We start from the raw sequence: 18,978 nt of genomic DNA, 5'->3' as shown, positions 1-18,978 counted from the left end.
GCTACTTGGGAGGCTGAGGTGGGAGGAATGTTTGAGCCTGGGAGGTGGAGGCTACAGTGAGCCATGTTCCAGCCACTATATTTGAGCCTGGGCAACGGAATGAGACTCCATCTCAAATAAATAAATAAATACATAAATAAACACAGGGAGTAAAGTTGCAGTTTTGTTCATCATAATGAAGCAAGAACCCTTAAAGCAGCTAGTAAGTCTTTAGCATGGATTACACTAGTTTTCAAAAGCTATACTGGTTCTGATACTGTGGTCTGATTTCAGATGCAATTGTTGAGAATCGAGTTATCTTAAGAGTGAATGGAAAATATTGCTACCATAGAGATATAAGCAAACTATTATTTCAAGATTGTATTATAAAAAGGATAAAGGAAGGGATTGGAAAATCCCAAAACAAGAATTTCAAATAGTTCTTGGGTATTGGTGGGTGTTAGGCAGTTTTCTAATCTTTCCTGCCTGTTTAAACTGATTTAAGCCTCCCAACAATGCTATGAATATGCTATTATTACTATCTCTATTTCCTAGATGTGAAACCCAAGGAACAGCAAGGTTAAGTAAGTAGAGCAAAGCCAAGGGTGCTCAGCTGGAAGTGGCAGAGCTGGGATTTGCTCTTAAGCCTGGTACTAAACCACTACCCAAAACTGATGATGGCCTCTAAACCTTTGTGACTCTGGGTATAGAAGTGAACAATTTATCTCCTGGAATCTGCTGAATGATAAATATCTGCAGTATACTTTCCACCTTCTCCTGTGTGGGTGTAGTCTTTATGACATGTGAAGGGCCAGGACAAGGAAAAGGGGATTAACACTCTCAGACCATGCTACCTACTGGCTAACAGAAGCTCCCCCTCGCTTCTCTCCTAGACAGAAGACCATTGACCTCATGAGGTAGGAGCTAACAAAGCAAAAAGGGCTAGAAGGTTTGGGACAAGATAGCATTTCCATGCATCAGCACTCAGTTTAATTAAATCAGTCCTTGGTCCAAAATAATGTTGTTGATGAAGAACATCGTTTCACCTTATTTGGAGTGCCAAATGTTAATGGAAAGGAATGTAAACACTTAAAATGCTTGCACCAATTTGAAACGATGGTTTTATCAACTTCTCCTTTCCTGCTTGTTTAGTTCTACAGTCCTAGCCCAGACCTCAGTCTCTCTATCCTGGATTCTTTAGGCTTCAGAATGAAGCCTAAACTTTTCCATCATGCAAGCAAAACCTTCCATAAATTGGCTCCTGCCTACTTTTTCAGACAGATCCCTGGTTCCAAACACTAACTGGACAAATCGCCCAGTCACCTGGCTGCCTTGCTGGTTCCCATCCTTATTCTGCTGTTTTCTACCCCTTCACCCTTGCGCTTATCCTTCCCTCTGCATAGACTACTCAAACCCCTACACATTTCAGGAGCTGACTCTCAGTCAATCTCACTCTTTCCTTGACACTCATTATCTCTGTGGCCATGGGCAAGCCATCTTGACCTCTCTGATGGTCTTCATCTTCAACAAAGAGAACATATTACGTAATTGGAGAATTTGAAATAAAGACCTGGTACTCTGCACATTTACAGAGCAGATACAGGTGTTTTGTAAATGGCTACCATGTTAACCCTTGTTTCTTGTGATCTGGCTTAAATGCTATTTGTTCTGAGAAGCTTTCCAAAATTTCCCTTGTTGGAATGGAGCTCTTCCCCGCTTCATCTCCTGTTAAAGTTTTGAGTTTTTTTGAAAACCTCAGGAATTTGGTTTGTTCATGATAATTCTGACTAATACAAGACAGATATGTATTTTGTAAATTACACAATTCAGTTGTGTTTAATATATTCACATGACTGTGCAACCATCACCACCATCTAATTTTGGAACATTTCTATCACTCCAAAGAATAGAAGAGCTCCCACTTCTCCACATCCTCACAGACAGTTTTAGTGTCTGACTTTTTTTTTACTTTTTTTTTTTTGAGACCGAGTCTCACTCTGTCACCCAGTCTGGAGTGCAGTGGCGCGATCTTGGCTCACTACAACCTCTGCCTCCCAAGTTCAAGCAATTCTCAGCCTCCCGAGTAGCTGGGACTACAGGGCATGCCACCATGACCAGCTAATTTTTGTATTTTTAGTAGAGATGGGGTTTCACCATGTTGACCAGGCTGGTCCTGAATCACTGACCTCAAACAATCTGCCCTCCTTGGCCTCCCAAAGTGCTGGGATCACAGGCGTGAGCCTCTGTGCGTGGTCTGACTTTTTAATTCTAACTATCCTAGTAGATGTGAAATGGTAGCTTTTTATTGTTTTCAAATACATTTCTCCAATGACGAATCATGTTGAGAATTTTTTTAAATGTGCTGTCCTGTGGAAGTTTACAGTTTTACAATGGCAGTTGCTACAGCCAGTACTCAGTTACCCTTTGCATGTCTTTGCTCAAAGCTTTACAAATTGTGGGGCTCAAATTGTGTTTATTGAATGAGTTATTTACTCCTGATATCACCCATTAGGTATCCTGACATGAAATTCCTACAAGGGAGAAGAGAGAGGATAAAGGAGGTACAAAGAAAAACATTGAGCAAAAATCAAAGAATATGTTGCATACCAATCTGAGATTATCCATTATATGTTTTTATCGTTTGTTTGTTTGGGTTTTTTTGAGTCGGGGTCTCACTCTGTTGCCCAGGCTGGGGTGCAGTGGTGCAATTATGGCTCACTGGAGCCTCAAACTCCTGGGCTTAAGCAATCCTTCCACTTCGGCCTCCTGAGTAGCTACAACTAAAGGCACATGCCACCACAGCCAACTAAGTTTTTTAAAAATATTTTTGTAAGTGGCTGGGCACGGTGGCTCATGCCTGTAATCCCAGCACTTTGGGAGGCCGAGGCAGGCAGATCACGAGGTCAGGAGTACGAGACCATCTGGCTAACACAGTGAAACCCCATCTCTACTAAAAAATAGAAAAAATTAGCCAGGCGTGGTGGCGGGCGCTTGTAGTCCCAGCTACTCAGGAGGCTGAGGCAGGAGAATGGCGTAAACCCAGGAGGTGGAGTTTGCAGTGAGCCAAGTTCGTGCCACTGCACTCGAGCCTGGGTGACAGAGTGCGACTCCGTCTCAAAAAATAAAAAAATAGGCCGGGCGCGGTGACTCAAGCTTGTAATTCCAGCACTTTGGGAGGTCGAGATGGGCGGATCACGAGGTCAGGAGATCGAGACTATCCTGGCTAACACGGTGAAACCCCGTCTCTACTAAAAAAATACCAAAAAAACTAGCCGGGTGAGGTGGCGGGCGCCTGTAGTCCCAGATACTCGGGAGGCTGAGGCAGGAGAATGGCATAAACCCAGGAGGCGGAGGTTGCAGTGAGCCGAGATCTGGCCACTGCACTCCAGCCTGGGCGACAGAGCGAGACTCCATCTCAAATAAATAAATAAATAAATAAAATAAAAAAATAAAAAATATATATATATGTATTTGTAGAGATGGGGGTCTTGTTATGTTGCTCAGGCTGTCATTATATTTAATATGTTTCATTTCAGCTATTAAAAATGTTCTAGTATTTCTACCAACTGATGCCTATTCATTGTACTTCTCTTCCCTTAATTACTTGGGCAGATTCAATAAAGAGGTATTATTTTAAAATGAAAACGTTTTAGTTTAAAATGAGAAAAAAGGAATTAAACCAGGAAAAGTAATTTTCAACTCATGATGATAATTGGAGCACAAAGGCTTAACTCCCCCATGTTCCTTCAAAATCCACTCTTAAAGGAATTAAAACAATAGGGGGACATTTGTGACCATCCTAGAAACTCAATTGAGGTGCTACCACATTCCAGAGCAATCTAAAAAATATGTATTAGATACTCTCTTTCAATGAAGTGCAATGCATTTGAAAGAAAAGAAGGAAAACTCCCAATTCACTAAACACAAAAGAAAGACCCAAGGAGCCAGAGAAGGTTTGCAGCAGAATCTTCCTGTAACCACGGCTAAAGGGGCTAGAGCTACTGTAACCAGGGAGAGGGAAATAGGTACTTACTAAATCCCTTTGGAAATGTACCAAACAGCAAAGCTCAGAGTTCAGATCCCAAGGCAGTGCCAGTTCCGGTTGCCTTGGGATGACTCTTGGGGGAGAAGGCCTGGTCCAGCTATGCAACATCTCCATGGAGTCACTACTCTGTAGAGGGCTCCCGGTCTACTAGGGCTGCTTGCCTCCTTGGAGACCCAAGTTTGAATTGCAGGCCCACCTCCTCAGGCTGCTTATCTGACATGAACTGGACCCTCTTTCAGTCCTAAAGAATGCACATGGTGTTTCAATTAGGATTTTTTTTTTTAACTGTAAGGAATAGAGGCTTAATCATACTGGCTTGAGTCAGAGGGACCAGAAAGAATTACTGTAATTACTCTCTGCAGCATCACGGGAAGCAGAGTCCTTCTCGAAATTCAAAAACAGAAACCACAATGGCCAGACCTCGTGTACACCAACGCACAGGAACCTTGGCAGCCACCACCTAACACTGCTGTGACTCCATGCTGTGATTCCATACAGCTCCCAAAAGTGTGTCCCACTAGAAAGAACTGTAATGCTGGTGAGTAAGGATTATATTATTATTGGGTAGACATCAAAAATACCCTAATTTGGCTGGGTGCAGTGGCTCACGTCTGTAATCCCAGCACTTCGGGAGGTCGAGGAGAGCAGATCACCTAAGGTCAGGAGTTTGAGACCAGCCTGCCCAACGTGATGAAACCCCATCTCTACTAAAAATACAAAACTTAGCCAGGCCTCCTGGTGCATGCCTATAATCCCAGTTACTTGGGAGGCTGAGGCAGGAGAATCGCTTAAACCCCAGAGGCATAGGTTGAGTGAACCGAGATTGTGCCATGGCACTCCACCCTGGACAACAAGAGTGAAACTCCGTCTCGAAAAAAAGAAAAAAAAAAAAAAAAAAAAGCCCAAATCCTAATTTATAAAAATGTACACCATTCACAAGTTTGACTATTTTAAAATAGTTAAACTTTACTTTGCAACACAACCATAATATAACAGTTCACCATGACTGAGACTCACTATACTTAGCAAAAGAGTAATGTCCATATATTTCCCAAAGCAGACAAATATCTAGGCCATGTTCTCTGATGACAATGCAATAAAACTGGAAATGAATAACAAAAGGATTTTTAAAACCCACAGCAATTTTTAAAACATTATCCTTGTGCAAGATGAAAATTCAAATAAATAGGAAAGGATAGATTATGCCATAGTGTTGGGAACAACTGGCAATATTTTGTAAAATAAGAAAATTAGCTTCCTACCTTCATTAATATATAAAAATAAATTCCAGATGGATGACATATTGAATATGAAAAGTAAATCTACTTTTGTTTTCCTTTCAGTAGAAGAAAAAACATAGGGAAATTCATATATAATCTTGAAATAGGCAAGGCTTACCCAAGCAGAAACCATAAATGAAAAGATTGCTAGTTTTGCATACACGAAACAATTATATGTCAGAAAAACATCATAAACAAAAATGGAAAAGAAATGACACACTGGACTGACATTTGTAATATATTTGATAGATAAATGATTAGTTCACTTAATACGTCATGAGTCCTAGGCCGGGCGTAGTGGCTCACGCCTGTAATCCCAGCACTTTGGGAGGCTGAGGTGGGAGGATATCTTGAGGCCAGGAGTTCGAGAGCAGCCTGGGCAACATGGTGAAATCCTGTCTCTACTAAAAATAGAAAAATTAGCTGGGCATGGTGGTGCACACCTGTAGTCCCAGTTACTTGGGTAGCTGAGGCATGAGAATCACTTGAGCCCTAGAGGCAGAGGTTGGAATGAGCCGAGATCACACCACTGCACCCCAGCCTGGGTGACAGAGTGAGAACCTGTCTCAAAACAAACAAACAAAAAGAGTCCTATGAGTCCAGAAAAAAACAACAAATCAATAGAAAACTGGTTAATCAAGGACACGAAGAAATAATTCACAAAAGAGGAAATATAAATTATTAATAAAATAAATGAAAAGGTTCAATGTGACTAGTAATAAAAGGAAATACATTGAAAATATGATGCCATTTTCTATCTATTTCAGTTGACAAAGATTTTTTAAAAGTAGTTCTCTAGAGTTGAGGAAGGTTTAGAAAAAGAGGCACTCTTACCCCACTGATAAAGTAATTTATCACTATGTTCAAAATTAGAAGTTGTATATCCCTTGTCCTAGCAATTATTAGCCTTCTAAGAATTTATCATGAGAAAACAATCAGAGATGTATAATAATATATGTCAAGAAGTTTATTTTTTTATTTTTTTATTTTTTTGACAGTGTCTTGCTCTGTTGCCCAGGCTGGAGTGCAGTGGTGAGATGACAGCTTACTGCAGCCTAGAACTCAAGAGACTCTCCTGCCTCAGCATTTTTTTTTTTTTTTTTTTTTGAGACGGAGTTTTGCTCTTGTCACCCATGCTGGAATGCAATGGTGCAATCTTGGCTCACTGCAATCTCTGCCTCCTAGTTCAAGCAATTCTCCCACCTCAGCCTCCTGAGTAGCTGTGATTACAGGTGTCCGCCACCACGCCTGGCTAATTTTTGTGTTTTTAGTAGAGACGGAGTTTCACCATGTTGGCCAGGCTGGTCTTGAACTCCTGACCTCAGTTGATCCACCCACCTCGGCCTCCCAAAATGCTGGGATTATAGGCGTGAGCCACTGCGCCCAGCTTGCCTCAGCTTCTTGAGTAGCTGGGACTACAGGTGTGTGCCACTATGCCCAGCTAATTTTTGTATTTTTAGTAGAGATGAGGTCTCACTATGTTGGTCAGGCTGGTCTCAAACTCCTGGCCTCAAGCAATCTGCCTCCTGCGGCCTCCCAAAGTGCTGGGATTACAGGCATGAGCCACAATGCCCAGCCTGTTAAGGAATTTTTAATGATATGGGGGAAATGTTTATGATACATTATACTACAAAAGAATATGTAAAGTTGTATATAACTATGATCGAATTAAAATAGATACAAGTGTGCTTTGGAAAAATAATAAAATGTTAATGATAAGTTTTATGTGGTAGGATTTGGGGTGATTCCTCTTTAAAATATATTTTCTCTAAATTTCAAAGTTTCTATAAAGAGTACATTTTACTTTATTATAGACAGGAAAAAAACCCAGTTATTGAAAAAGGAGTTGACACCTTTAAGAGTCTTTCCCTGAAAATAGTTTAAAAAGTATAGCTGTTGGAATTGGAAGTGGCCTTTAAGATTTTTAGTTCAAACCCCTATTCTGCTCACTGTTAACTCATTTAGCACTTCAACTTACACTATAATTAATATACTTGGGGGTTACTCTTTTTTCTTTAGGTACATATATATTTCTTTATAGTTTTCAGAGGGGAGCCATGCAAAAAAATGAAGGATGAACCATAAGACCTAGGTGGGCAGGTAAAGATACTGGTATTCTAAGGATGCGAGAAAGGGGTGGCCACTTTCAGTCTTTGCTCTCTTGCAGGGAATGTTCTCATGCGTTTTCTAGATTGACCATTTAGATACCATAGATGGCTTCTGCAGCTGCTGAGAATGCGTTCGCTGACCTCCAACTAGGGAGAATACAAGAGGATGCAGGGCCCCAGGCTACTGTGCCCTGAAACCCATTGCTGTGCGTCTGCAGAGGCCACACTTCCCATAGGCTACTCCCAGTCAATGACTGAGTGCAACAGGGATACTAAGACACCCCATTTCTGGGAGACACAGGATTCCTCCGACTTTGTCCCTGGGTCTCTCCCATGCTTTACTAAACCTGCCTTAGGCTGCACAGCAGCCTGGGATGCTTCCACTCAACTTTCTCTCCCTCTCTCCTTCTGAAGGCTTAGACTTACTCTCCCTGCCTTCTCTGGGTCCCTCCCTATTTTCTTTCCCACAAGCATTTCCCCTAATAAAATCCTTGTGCATTTAAGCCCAAATTGGCATTTGCTTCTTGGAGGACCCAAGCAAACACAACTTCCCAGCAGTCTTGAAATCCTAAACCTTGCTGCCTCCTTCTCCCCATTCTCCATCTCACCATCATCTGCACCAGGCAGTGTCAGTTAAAGCAGAAGGAAAAGGTCAGAATCAGATGAAAGGACAGACATCCTGTTGCAGTTCCAGGTTCTATGCGGTACTAGACACAGATCTAGTCACATTTCACCTATTTTGATTTATATTCCATTTCCATTAGGGTGCATATATCACCCCAGCTACTGGGAGTTTGGGTACATTTTTGCTGAACATACATTCACCAGCGAGACCAATGCTATTCAATAGAAATATGCAAACCACACATGTTATTTAAAATTTTCTAGTATCTACATTGGAAACTAAAAAAAAAAAAAAATCACTTTTAATAACAGATTGCATTTAACCCAATATATCAAAATATTTTCATTTCAAAATATCTTTAAAATCCAGTGTCAGTAAAATGTCATTAAAATCCAGTATGTATTTTACACGTACAGCACAGCTTGATTCAGACTAACTATATTTCCAGTACTTGGGAGCCCCACGTGGCTAGGGAATATCGTATTGGGTGGCACAGAACTAGGCTGTAAGTGCCTTAAGCAGAGGGATGAGTTTTCTTCTAACTTTTGAATTTTCCCAATTTCTTGAAATTTTCCTATTCAGAGAGCAACCAGGACTGTAATGGTCGTTTAGTAGGTGCTTCGTAATTACTTGTTAGCTGGTTATTTGTACATGACATGATGCAGAAAGTGGGTAAGTGTCCCTTACTCACATGTCTATAAAGGCTCAGAAGTAACTTGGGCAATAGGGCAGGCTGTAGGGACTGGGGCGCATCAGGGCACGCCCCACTCCACCATCTGCAGGGGGCAGCCACCTCCCAGTTCCAGGTGGTCATTGACATCTGTGGGGGTGAATCTCATATGCTTTATCAAGAGAGGCCAGAAATAGATTTTTACATGCAAATTTTGAATTGTTAATATCAGCAATTAATTCAAATGTAAAATGTCAGTGCTAGCTTGTGGAACACACATACCTGTGACTAGTACTGTCCACTGTATGTAACTCCTTTGAGGACAGACAAAATACAGTGACAAGCTAATTTGTATTAGTAAGAGAAGTAAACAAAAAAATCATAAAACTCTCATATTGCCTTTTTGTGGGGAAGGGGGCAGTTTTAATATGTTTTTGAAAGCTTGAGTTAACCTATTTCAGAAATATAAATATCTGGTTTCTTAACCTCTCTCTCTCTCTGTCTTTCTCTATATACATACATAGCTAGACCTTTATGTTTCCCTGGAGAAGCCTAACTAGATGAGGCACAACAGCTTTCAATGCTTGGCGTCACCATTGCTAACAACCAATGGAGCAGAAAGTGCTTACTGTATTTAAATGTGACAATATCAAAGTCCTTTTCATTCTCAGCTACAAAAGAGCTGTGACCTTGTTGGCAGAGAGACTTAGGGAGTCACCTTGTGAAGCACTGTCATGGCAGGACAGCTGTAACCCATGCTCCCCTGGGTTTGCCTGAGGTTCAAAGTGGCCAAGAAGCTCTTATTCAGCACCATGAACATTCTGGATGCAATCCTGGGGATCCTCCATGCTGATACCACATTGCTGTGGTATGGATTCAATGCTGATTCTGTAGATCTGGGCTCAAAGTGAGTGGAGCTGTTACTTCCACTGACTAACGCCTCTGAAGACAGGCACAATAAAAACTACGGTGCCAAATATTTCCTTCACCACTGGGGCTGGCTTGCTGTCACTTCCTCCCAGGTCTTTAAACCCAGGGTTTTCTGATTCCAGGGCCATGATTCTTTCATCATGTTCTCTAAGCAGAGGGTGCTGGCCTGCACATATCACCTTCACTGCTGAGCCACTCTGCCTCCCCACAGCCATTGGATATGAAGGTGAAATAGCACCTCCTACAATAGCGTCTATGTCCTGAGGCTCTCTGCATGCCAGGCACAGCGCTGTTTGACTTGCATCATTTCCATTTGATTCTCACAGCATCTCCGTGAGGAAGGTGCTATTATACCCAATTAACAGATGAAGATATGGAAGCTCATGGAATTTAGGTCACTTATACAAAGTCCTCCCAAAGCTAGTAAATAGCATTCAGATTTGAGCCTGGGAATTATTTTTTTTTTTTTATCCCATTCACCTCCTAAAAGGATTGGAGGCTAGCATTGTCAGCAGTGATAAATCCCAGAAGTTACTTTTATAAAACAAATTCTACTGGAAAATGAAGTGAGGAGGGAGGATTCAGGGCAGGCTCAAGTGAATTTTTTTTACTACAGGAATCTATACTTCTACACAGGTCTGTGTCAATGAATACTTCCATTTAGGTTGTCAAGGTAATATTTTCCCGGGTTGCCTAAACTTGGAATCATCAACCACTCCTCCCATTCCCACACTTGTCCAATCAGTTAGCACTTACTATCCCCACATTTGGCCCTCTTCTCAGCTTCTATCGCTGCTCCCACAGTGCAGGTCCACATCATCTCTTGCTGAGTATTGAAGTAGTTTCCAAACACGTCCTCCCTCTGTTCCTTTTTCCTCTACACTGTCACCAGAATCTTGCTGATTTTTACTCCCTAAATAGTCTTCCTTTCCATTCCTTCTCTGTTTCAGCTCAGACCCTACCATTTCTTGCCTAGTGATCTAACCTGTCTCTCTACCTCTTGGCCTTGCCCCATTCAAACCCAACCTCCACGCACCAAATTAAAAATATCAATTATTGGCTTAAATTATTTACTGACCTTTGGTACATCAAAGGAAACTGTCAACAACATGAAAAGGCAACCCACAAAATGGGAGAAAATATTTGCAAATCATGCATCTTATAAGCAATTAAGATCCAGAATATATAAAGAAATCCTGTAACTTAACAACAAAAAAGCAAACAACCCAATTATAAAATGGACAAAGGACTTAAATAAACATTTCTCCTAAGAAGATATACAAATGCCCAATAAACACATGAAAAAAATGCTCAACTTCAACTACTCGTTAGAGAAATGCAAATTCAAGCCACAATGAGATCCACTGCATACCTATTAGGATGGCTACTCATTTTTTTTTTTTTTTTTTTTTTTTTTTGAGACGGAGTCTCGCTCTGTCGCCCAGGCTGGAGTGCAGTGGCCGGATCTCAGCTCACTGCAAGCTCTGCCTCTCGGGTTTATGCCATTCTCCTGCCTCAGCCTCCCGAGTAGCTGGGACTACAGGCGCCCGCCACCTCACCTGGCTAGTTTTTTTGTATTTTTTTAGTAGAGACGGGGTTTCACCATGTTAGCCAGGATGGTCTCGATCTCCTGACCTCGCGTTCCGCCCGTCTCGGCCTCCCAAAGTGCTGGGATTACAGGCTTGAGCCACCGCGCCCGGCCACAATTTTTTTTTTTTTTTTTTTGAGATGAAGTCTCGCTTTGTTGCCCAGGCTGGGGTGGGAGTGTAGTGGCATGATCTCCACTCACTGCAACTTCTTCCTCCTGGGTTCAAGCAATTCTTCTGTCTCAGCCTCCCGAACAGCTGGGACTACAGGCACACGCCACCATGCCCAGCTAATTTTTGTATTTTTAGTAGAGACAGGGTTTCACCATATTGGTCAGGCTGGTCTCTAACTCCTGACCTCAGGCAATCCGCCCACCTCAGCCTCCCAAAGTGGTGGGATTACAGGTGTGAGCCACCATGCCCAGCTCAGGATGGCTACTATTAACCACCCCCAGTCCCAGAAAATAACAAGTGTCGGCAAGGATATGGAGAAATTAGAACTCTTGTGCAATGCTTGCAGGGATGTAAAATGGCTCAGCTGCTGTGTAGAACAGATCGACTGTTCTTCAAAAAGTTGAATTAGAATTACCATTTAATCTATCAATCTACTTGTGGGTATACACCACAAAAACTTGAAAGGTCTTATTGGCCAATCTAAGCAGCTTGGATTTTATCCTGCTGTCAGTCAATAATATTTTTTTTTATTGTGGTAAAATATACATAACATACAATTTACCATTTTAACTACTTTTAAGTATGCAGTTCATTGGCATTAAGTACATTCACCATGTTGTACAACCATCACCACTATCCATTTTCATAACTTTTTCATCATCCCAAACAGAAACTCATTATTAAACATGACATCTCCACTCCTCTCTCTCCTCAGCCTCTGGTAACCACTATTTTACTTTCTGACTCCATAAATTTGCCTACTCTAGGAACTTCTAGTTGGAATAATATAATATTTGCCCTTTGGTGTCTGGCTTAGATCACTTATTGAATGTTTTTGAGGTTTGTTCATTTGTAGCATGTGTAACAATTTCATCCTTTTTAAGGCTGAATAATATTCCATTATATATACATCAAATTTTAGTAATGCAGTAATCTGTTGGCATACATTTGGGTTGTTTCCACTCTTCAGCTAATGTGAATAGTGCGGCTGTGAACATTGTTTGATTTCATTTTTGTGGGCTAGTTAGCTTTCAGCTTTAAGGATATACCATGAGCACCATAATCAGTTGTCATTACTTCTATTAGTAGCTTTCAGAAGAAGAAAAATACTAGAAAAAAACCAGAGAAATAAACTTTTAATAACTTCTGGAAAATTTATGTCTTTAGATAGAAATATTTCACTCAAACCATGGAGCACACCCCTACCTAATGCTATTTCTTCACATTTTTATTGCCTTGTATTACCCAATCTCTACCTTCCCAACGTCAATCGTTACATCATTACTCACTCCTGTTTTCAGTTGTTCCTACCATCATCAAATGTCAACCTTCAGCCAAAGTCATTCTTAAACACAAACTTCCAGGGGGGTCTAATACAGAAAGAGGGAATAATAAGTACACATTTTGAATACTTGTTATTTCAGGCTCTGCCCTCAGTGAACTCCTTATGCCCCCTGCGTTTTTTGCTATTATGGCTGTAACAAAGCACCAGGAACAGAGTGGCTTAAACTACAGAAATCTGTGGTCTTAGAGTTCTGGAGACTGGAAGGCCAAGATCAGAAGGTTGGCATGGGTCCTTCTGAGGGCTGGAAAGAAGAATGTGTACCATGCCTCTTCTCTACCTTCTGGTGGTTGGCTGATCATCTCGGGTGTTCCTTGGCTTATAGAAATAGCACTCTGACGTCTGCCTTAATCTTCACACGGTGTTCTACTTGCATGCTTGTCTGACTCCAAATTTTCCCTTTTTATAAGGTCACCAGTTGTACTAGAGTAGGGTGGACACACTTTTCCAGTTTGGCCTTATCTTAATGAGCTACATTGGTGATGGCCGTATTTCCAAATAAGGTCACATTCTGAGGTACTGGGAGTTAGGACACCAACATATGAATTTTGCAGAGGGCCACTATTCCACCTGTATCACCACCTCATTTCACTTTTCCAACAATCCATTGAGAAATTTGTTGTTATCCCCATTTCACAGAGGATGAAACTGAGGCTCAGAGAGGCTAAGTAATTAACTCGAACTAGAAAAATCAGTGAGTGACAAAGCTGGAATTCAAAACATGGTCTATCTGATTCCAAACCCCAGACTCTTCTCATTTTATGAGCAGGACACTTTTATTTACAGTCTCTGTCTTATTTCTTCTAGGCTTAGTAAATATCTGTCAACTGATAGAGTCTGGGCCCTTTCACCATTACAGAATGATTTAGTTCCATTTGAAACTATTTACTTAGTGTCTGCTACTGTATTTCAGGCACTGGGGTTCAAAGATGACTTGAAACATGGACCAGGCTTCAAGGTACTTAAAATTTAATGGAAGAAACAGACATATAAGCAAGTCACTGTTTCATAAGGAAACATTAAGTGTTAGGTAGAGATTCAAGCCACTCTGCTGTGAAGGGATTAATACAAATCATTGGGATTCAGCCAATAATTTTTATATTCTTGCATGGATGACCAGGGACCACAGGGAGCACATTAAATACACGTTTCCCTTGCTGTCACATGCTCTCCTCCTTCATGGGATGATTGCAGAAGTGCTGTCCACTGAGAATTAATTTCCGAAGCAGAATTAGCTTCAGAGAAGCCCAGCCTCAGCGTGATGCTTCTTTTACTCCGTTGAGGTCATTCAATCTCTCTCAATGAGTGGGATCTGATTCTTGCAACATTTAATCTTAGCGTGAATCAACCTCCCTTCTCTGAGACAGATGATAAAGTTTCCACAAGAAAGCAGGAGGACATTTCCTTCTGTGGCCACGCTCACCCTGACTGTCACAAATCTGCTCTTCTCTGGGTGGGGAGATAGTGGGGGGAAGGCACACAGGAAGGCAAACAAAGCCAATTATTTTCTTTACCCTAGCTACCAAAGTCAGTCTGCTGGATAAAATATTTCCAAAGACGGTACTTCTTCAAAGCAATGTTATATACAGTCTCACACCTTTGAAGTTTTCCAATAAACTAGCTACTATAGAACTGACATAACATCACCCTCTCAAAATGCACACACCAATGCACCAGAGTCTTGTAACCAACAGTGATGGAATTCCTTGGGCTTCAAAGAAAAATCTTCTCGCAGGCATGAAACTATCTGTTTAAAAAATATTCACAGGGGCTGGGCATGGTGGCTCACACCTGTAATCCCAGCACTTTGGGGGGCCCAGACGGGCAGATCACGAGGTCAGGAGATCGAGACCATCCTGGCTAACACAGTGAAACCCCGTCTCTACTAAATATACAAAAAAAAAAAAAAAAAAAATTAGCCGGGATTGGTGGCTGGCGCCTGTAGTCCCAGCTACTTGGGAGGCTGAGGCAGGAGAATGGCGTGAACCCCGGAGGAGGAGCTCATAGTCAACCGAGATTGCGCCACTGCACTCCAGTCTGGGCAACAGAGCAAGACTCTGTCTCAAAAAAAAAAAAAAAAAAAAAAAATATATATATATATATATTCACACATCAGATCATTTACATTCCAAAATCTCCAGAGAGAGCAAGCATGAGAATCAGAGGAAGAGCAAGGAAGGAGGGCACTTCATTCTTAAAAAGGGGGCTATGATACTTTTTACTCTTTGGTTTTAATTGGATATGGCAGAAAAAGGCTTGTTAGTATTTCGGTTTCTATCTCAAAAATAGAACCACACATATCTTCAAGTTCTCCAAATCCTCCTTGACATTCTAATTGTAACTAGAGTTCACTCATGCATTCATACAACAAACATTTGTTAAATGCCTATTATATGTGAAGCACTGGGCATATTATAGAGAAGCTTTTGGGGAGCTCAGACTGCTGGCAATGGAGATGACAATGTCAATGTCAATAACAACAAACAGATAATTAAAATGCCAGCACCTGCATGATAAAGCCTTCCCTTCGTTGTTTCGGTGTCTGATGTGCTAGGACTACCATTCTGTTTTAGGCTGATGCAATAATGTCAGAACTAAAGGCTCAGTCAGGTCTTCGTGAATGAGTGGTAGCTATAAAGGACTCAGTGAGACTAAGCTTTGTGGTGGAGACAAGCTGCTATGTCAGTATGGGAGAAAACTAGGAAAGGAATGAGAAAAAAAAAAATCTTTCTCCCAACAGAAAAATCCCAGTACTAACATGCATTCTCTTGGAGTAATCAGATACTGGAATATGAGATATAAGGTTCTTCTAGATTTGGTTATGGGACTAGCAGATGTATTAGTTAAGATGCTTTTGTTGTTGCCTCTCACTCTGTTGCCCAGGTGGGAGTGTAGGGGTACGATCACAACGCACTGCAGCCTTGACCTCCCAGACTCAAGTAATCCTCCCACCCAACCCTCACAAGTGGTTGGGTCTATGGGCGCATACCACCATGCCTTGCTAATTTTTATATTTTTTGTAGAGAGGGGGTTTCACCATATTGCCCAGGCTGGTCTCGAACTCCTGAGCTCAAGTGATCCATCACCTCAGCCTCCCCAAATGTTGGGACTACAGGTGTGAGCCACCTTGCCTGGCTAGTTAGAATGATTTTGACTGTAAGAACAGAAAATCCACCCAGAAGTGGCTTAGACAATAAGGGCATTTATTATCTCACATAACAATAAAGTCTTGAAATCAGGTGATTTTGGGGTTTTAAATTCAGCTCAGAGTTCACTGGGGATCCAGATTCTTCCCATCTGTGAGGGTTAATTTTTTGTGTTAACTTGACTAAGTAAGGAATACCCAGGCAGGTGACTAAACATTATGTTTGGGTGTGTCTGCAAGGGTGTTTCTGGAAGAGATTAGCATTTGACTCAGTGCACTAAGTAAAGAAGATCTGCCCTCACCACTGTGGGCAGGTATCATCCAATCCACTGAATGCCCACTGAATAAAAGAGTGAATTCTCTCCCTGTTTCTTTTTGAGATGGAGTCTCACTCTGTCACCCAGGCTGGAGTGCAGTGGCAGAATCTTGGCTTACTGCAGCCTCCACTTCCTGGGTTCAAGTGATTCTCCTGCCCCAGCCTCCCAAGTAGCTGGGATTACAGGCACACACCACCACTTCTAGCTAAGTTTTTTATTTTTTATTTTTTTGGTAGAGACAGGATTTAACCATGTTGGCCAGGCTGGTCTTGAACTCTTGACCTCAAGTGATCTGCCCACCTTGGCCTCCCAAAGTGCTGGGATTACAGGTATGAGCCACTGTGCCCGGCCTCTCCCTGTCTCCTTGATCTGAGACATCCATTTTCTCCCACGCTTGGACATCAGAGGTCTTGGTTCTGGGGCCTTCTGACTCTGGGACATATACTAGCTCCACCTCCCACTGTCCCTCCCTTGACCCCACTCTGGGTTCTCAGGCTTTTGGCCTTGGAGTGGGAATTACATCACCAGGAGTCAATTTCCTGGTTCTTCAGCTTGCCGTTGGCAGATCTTGGAACTTCTAGGCCTCCATAATTGTGTGAGCCAAGTTTTATAACATGTCTCCTCTTACATTTCTCTGTATATGCTACTGGTTCTGTTTCTCTCGAGAACCTAATAAACCATCTTTCTATTCCACCATCCTCATTGTGTTGGCTTTTGGCTCCAGGCATATTCCCTCATGGTTTCAAGGTGACTATAGCAGCCCTAGGCATCATATCCACACAAAACTATCCAATGGCCTAAGAAGAAACATCTTTCTTTATGTTTCTTTTGAACAGCAAAGAGAACTTTCCAGAAGCTCCCCCTGCAGAGTCCTCTATGCAAACACTAATGAAGCCACTACCTTGCTGAGAAGACTTGCCCTGGATCCCTCTTGCTCACACTATCAATCATGCCTTGCTTATGGAGCCTCAGGGCTGCATGGTGCCAAGCTCGAGCACTCATCTGCCTGCCTGTCCCAGGCCTGTGGGCTGCGTGTCACCTGTCCTAAGGCCCTGGGCTCAGAGAGCTTCCATCCTAGCTGGTAGCAACACTGCAGAGAAGCTAAATAGCCCACCCCAGCCTCCACCGGGGACCCAGGAGGAAGCAGTAAGGGTGAGGCATGCAGTCATGGGGGCTGGGGAGATCAGAGCACCCCCATTTCCAGGTGAGGACAAAGTCATCCGCGGGACATGTACCTCTAGATTAAGGCTCTTTCCACCAGGAGTTTTCAAGCCATTTTGCCTCAGAGCTCATTTTGCAGCAGCAAACCCCAGGCCAGAGCTCAGACCTCAGCTGTACTGTGCTCTGTGTGCAGTGAAGCCCATGAACCTTGACAGTTATGGGGACATACATGTCCCTGCTGTGATCCTGAAGTCTTTCCTGTGAGAGCTCTCCCAACTGCTTCCCATCTTTGAGGCCTGCAGACCTCCCCTTGTAGAAGTCTCCCTGCAGACTTCCTATCAAAACAAGAAATGTTATTGGCCAGAATTGTGGGTCACATGCTTATTCCTAAACCAATGACTGGAAAGGAAATTACCGTGATTTGTCCAACCACTGAGATTCAACCCCTGGTGCTGGGGAGAATGCCAGCCTCCCCTGAAGAATTTGGCTGTCTGATTCCTGAATAAATGGGAATATCTATAACAAGAAAACAGTGCAGTAGTTGGTGGTAGAGGGAATGGATGTAAGGTGGGCAACCAGAGAGTCTGCCACAGCAGAGGTACGAGGCAGAAGCACTTCCATGCAAAGAGCAACTCCAGCTTCGGGATCCTTCTCTGACGACCACTGGGCTTGACCTTGCTTCACAGATGAGCTTCTCTTACAGGAATGAGTTTTGCTGATCTTTAGGATAGCTTCTGAGGACACTCTGTGCTGTATATTCTGCTGGTTCATATTACACCACCTTGACCTGAAGCCAAATTATGCATAAGAGTTCTAAAATGGTTTATGGCTAGGCAGGCAAGCTGATGTCATTTGTCAAATGTGGCACTCTAGAATTATCCTACCAGTATAAAACCATACAAAGGCTTTTCCACAGAATATTTATAGGAAAAATATGCTTTTGCAACAAGAATGAATCACCCTACAACTTACTCCGTTTGGAATAATGAAATAAGGAACCAGCCTGTTGGGCAATGGTGAGGGGAGTAAGAAAATGGTAACCAGTGAAGATGTCTTTCAGGTTTAACCTCAGTGAACAAGAAAATTTGGGTAGTGCTTCTTGAGTTGGTCCTTCCTTGTAAAACAGAAATTATAAGCTTCTTTGAAATGGATAAGTTTGATTTCCCATATGCAAACTACTCAGAAGTAGATGGGGTCATATAAATTTGCTTCAAGAAAATATTTCCAGGATACCTAACTTGGTGCTTTATATGTGGTACTGTATAGCCATCTTTTGATTAACTGATTGTCATGAAATTCCTTCAAGGAATTATCAAAACTAGAAAATTCTCAAGTATTGCATACTTTGGCAATATTATTAGCACTAAATCTTTCTTTGCAGATACAAAAGCTATCTCCTAGATTTATACCAGTGGTTTTCAGCTGTGGCTGCACATTGAATCACCTGCAGGGCTTTAAACAACTGATGCCTCGTCCTGCCCCCAGAGTTGCTGATTTGATATAGGGTGAAGCCTGGGTATTGAAATGTTTTAAGGGTGATTTTAAAATGCAATCACTGTTGAATGCCTGCATTAGAATCACCTGGAAGGCTTATTACTATACAGATTACTGGGCCC

This window comes from Piliocolobus tephrosceles, chromosome 1, assembly GCF_002776525.5.
Source record: "Piliocolobus tephrosceles isolate RC106 chromosome 1, ASM277652v3, whole genome shotgun sequence".
NCBI classification, from domain to species: Eukaryota; Metazoa; Chordata; class Mammalia; order Primates; family Cercopithecidae; genus Piliocolobus; species Piliocolobus tephrosceles.
This window is presented reverse-complemented; position numbering follows the sequence as displayed.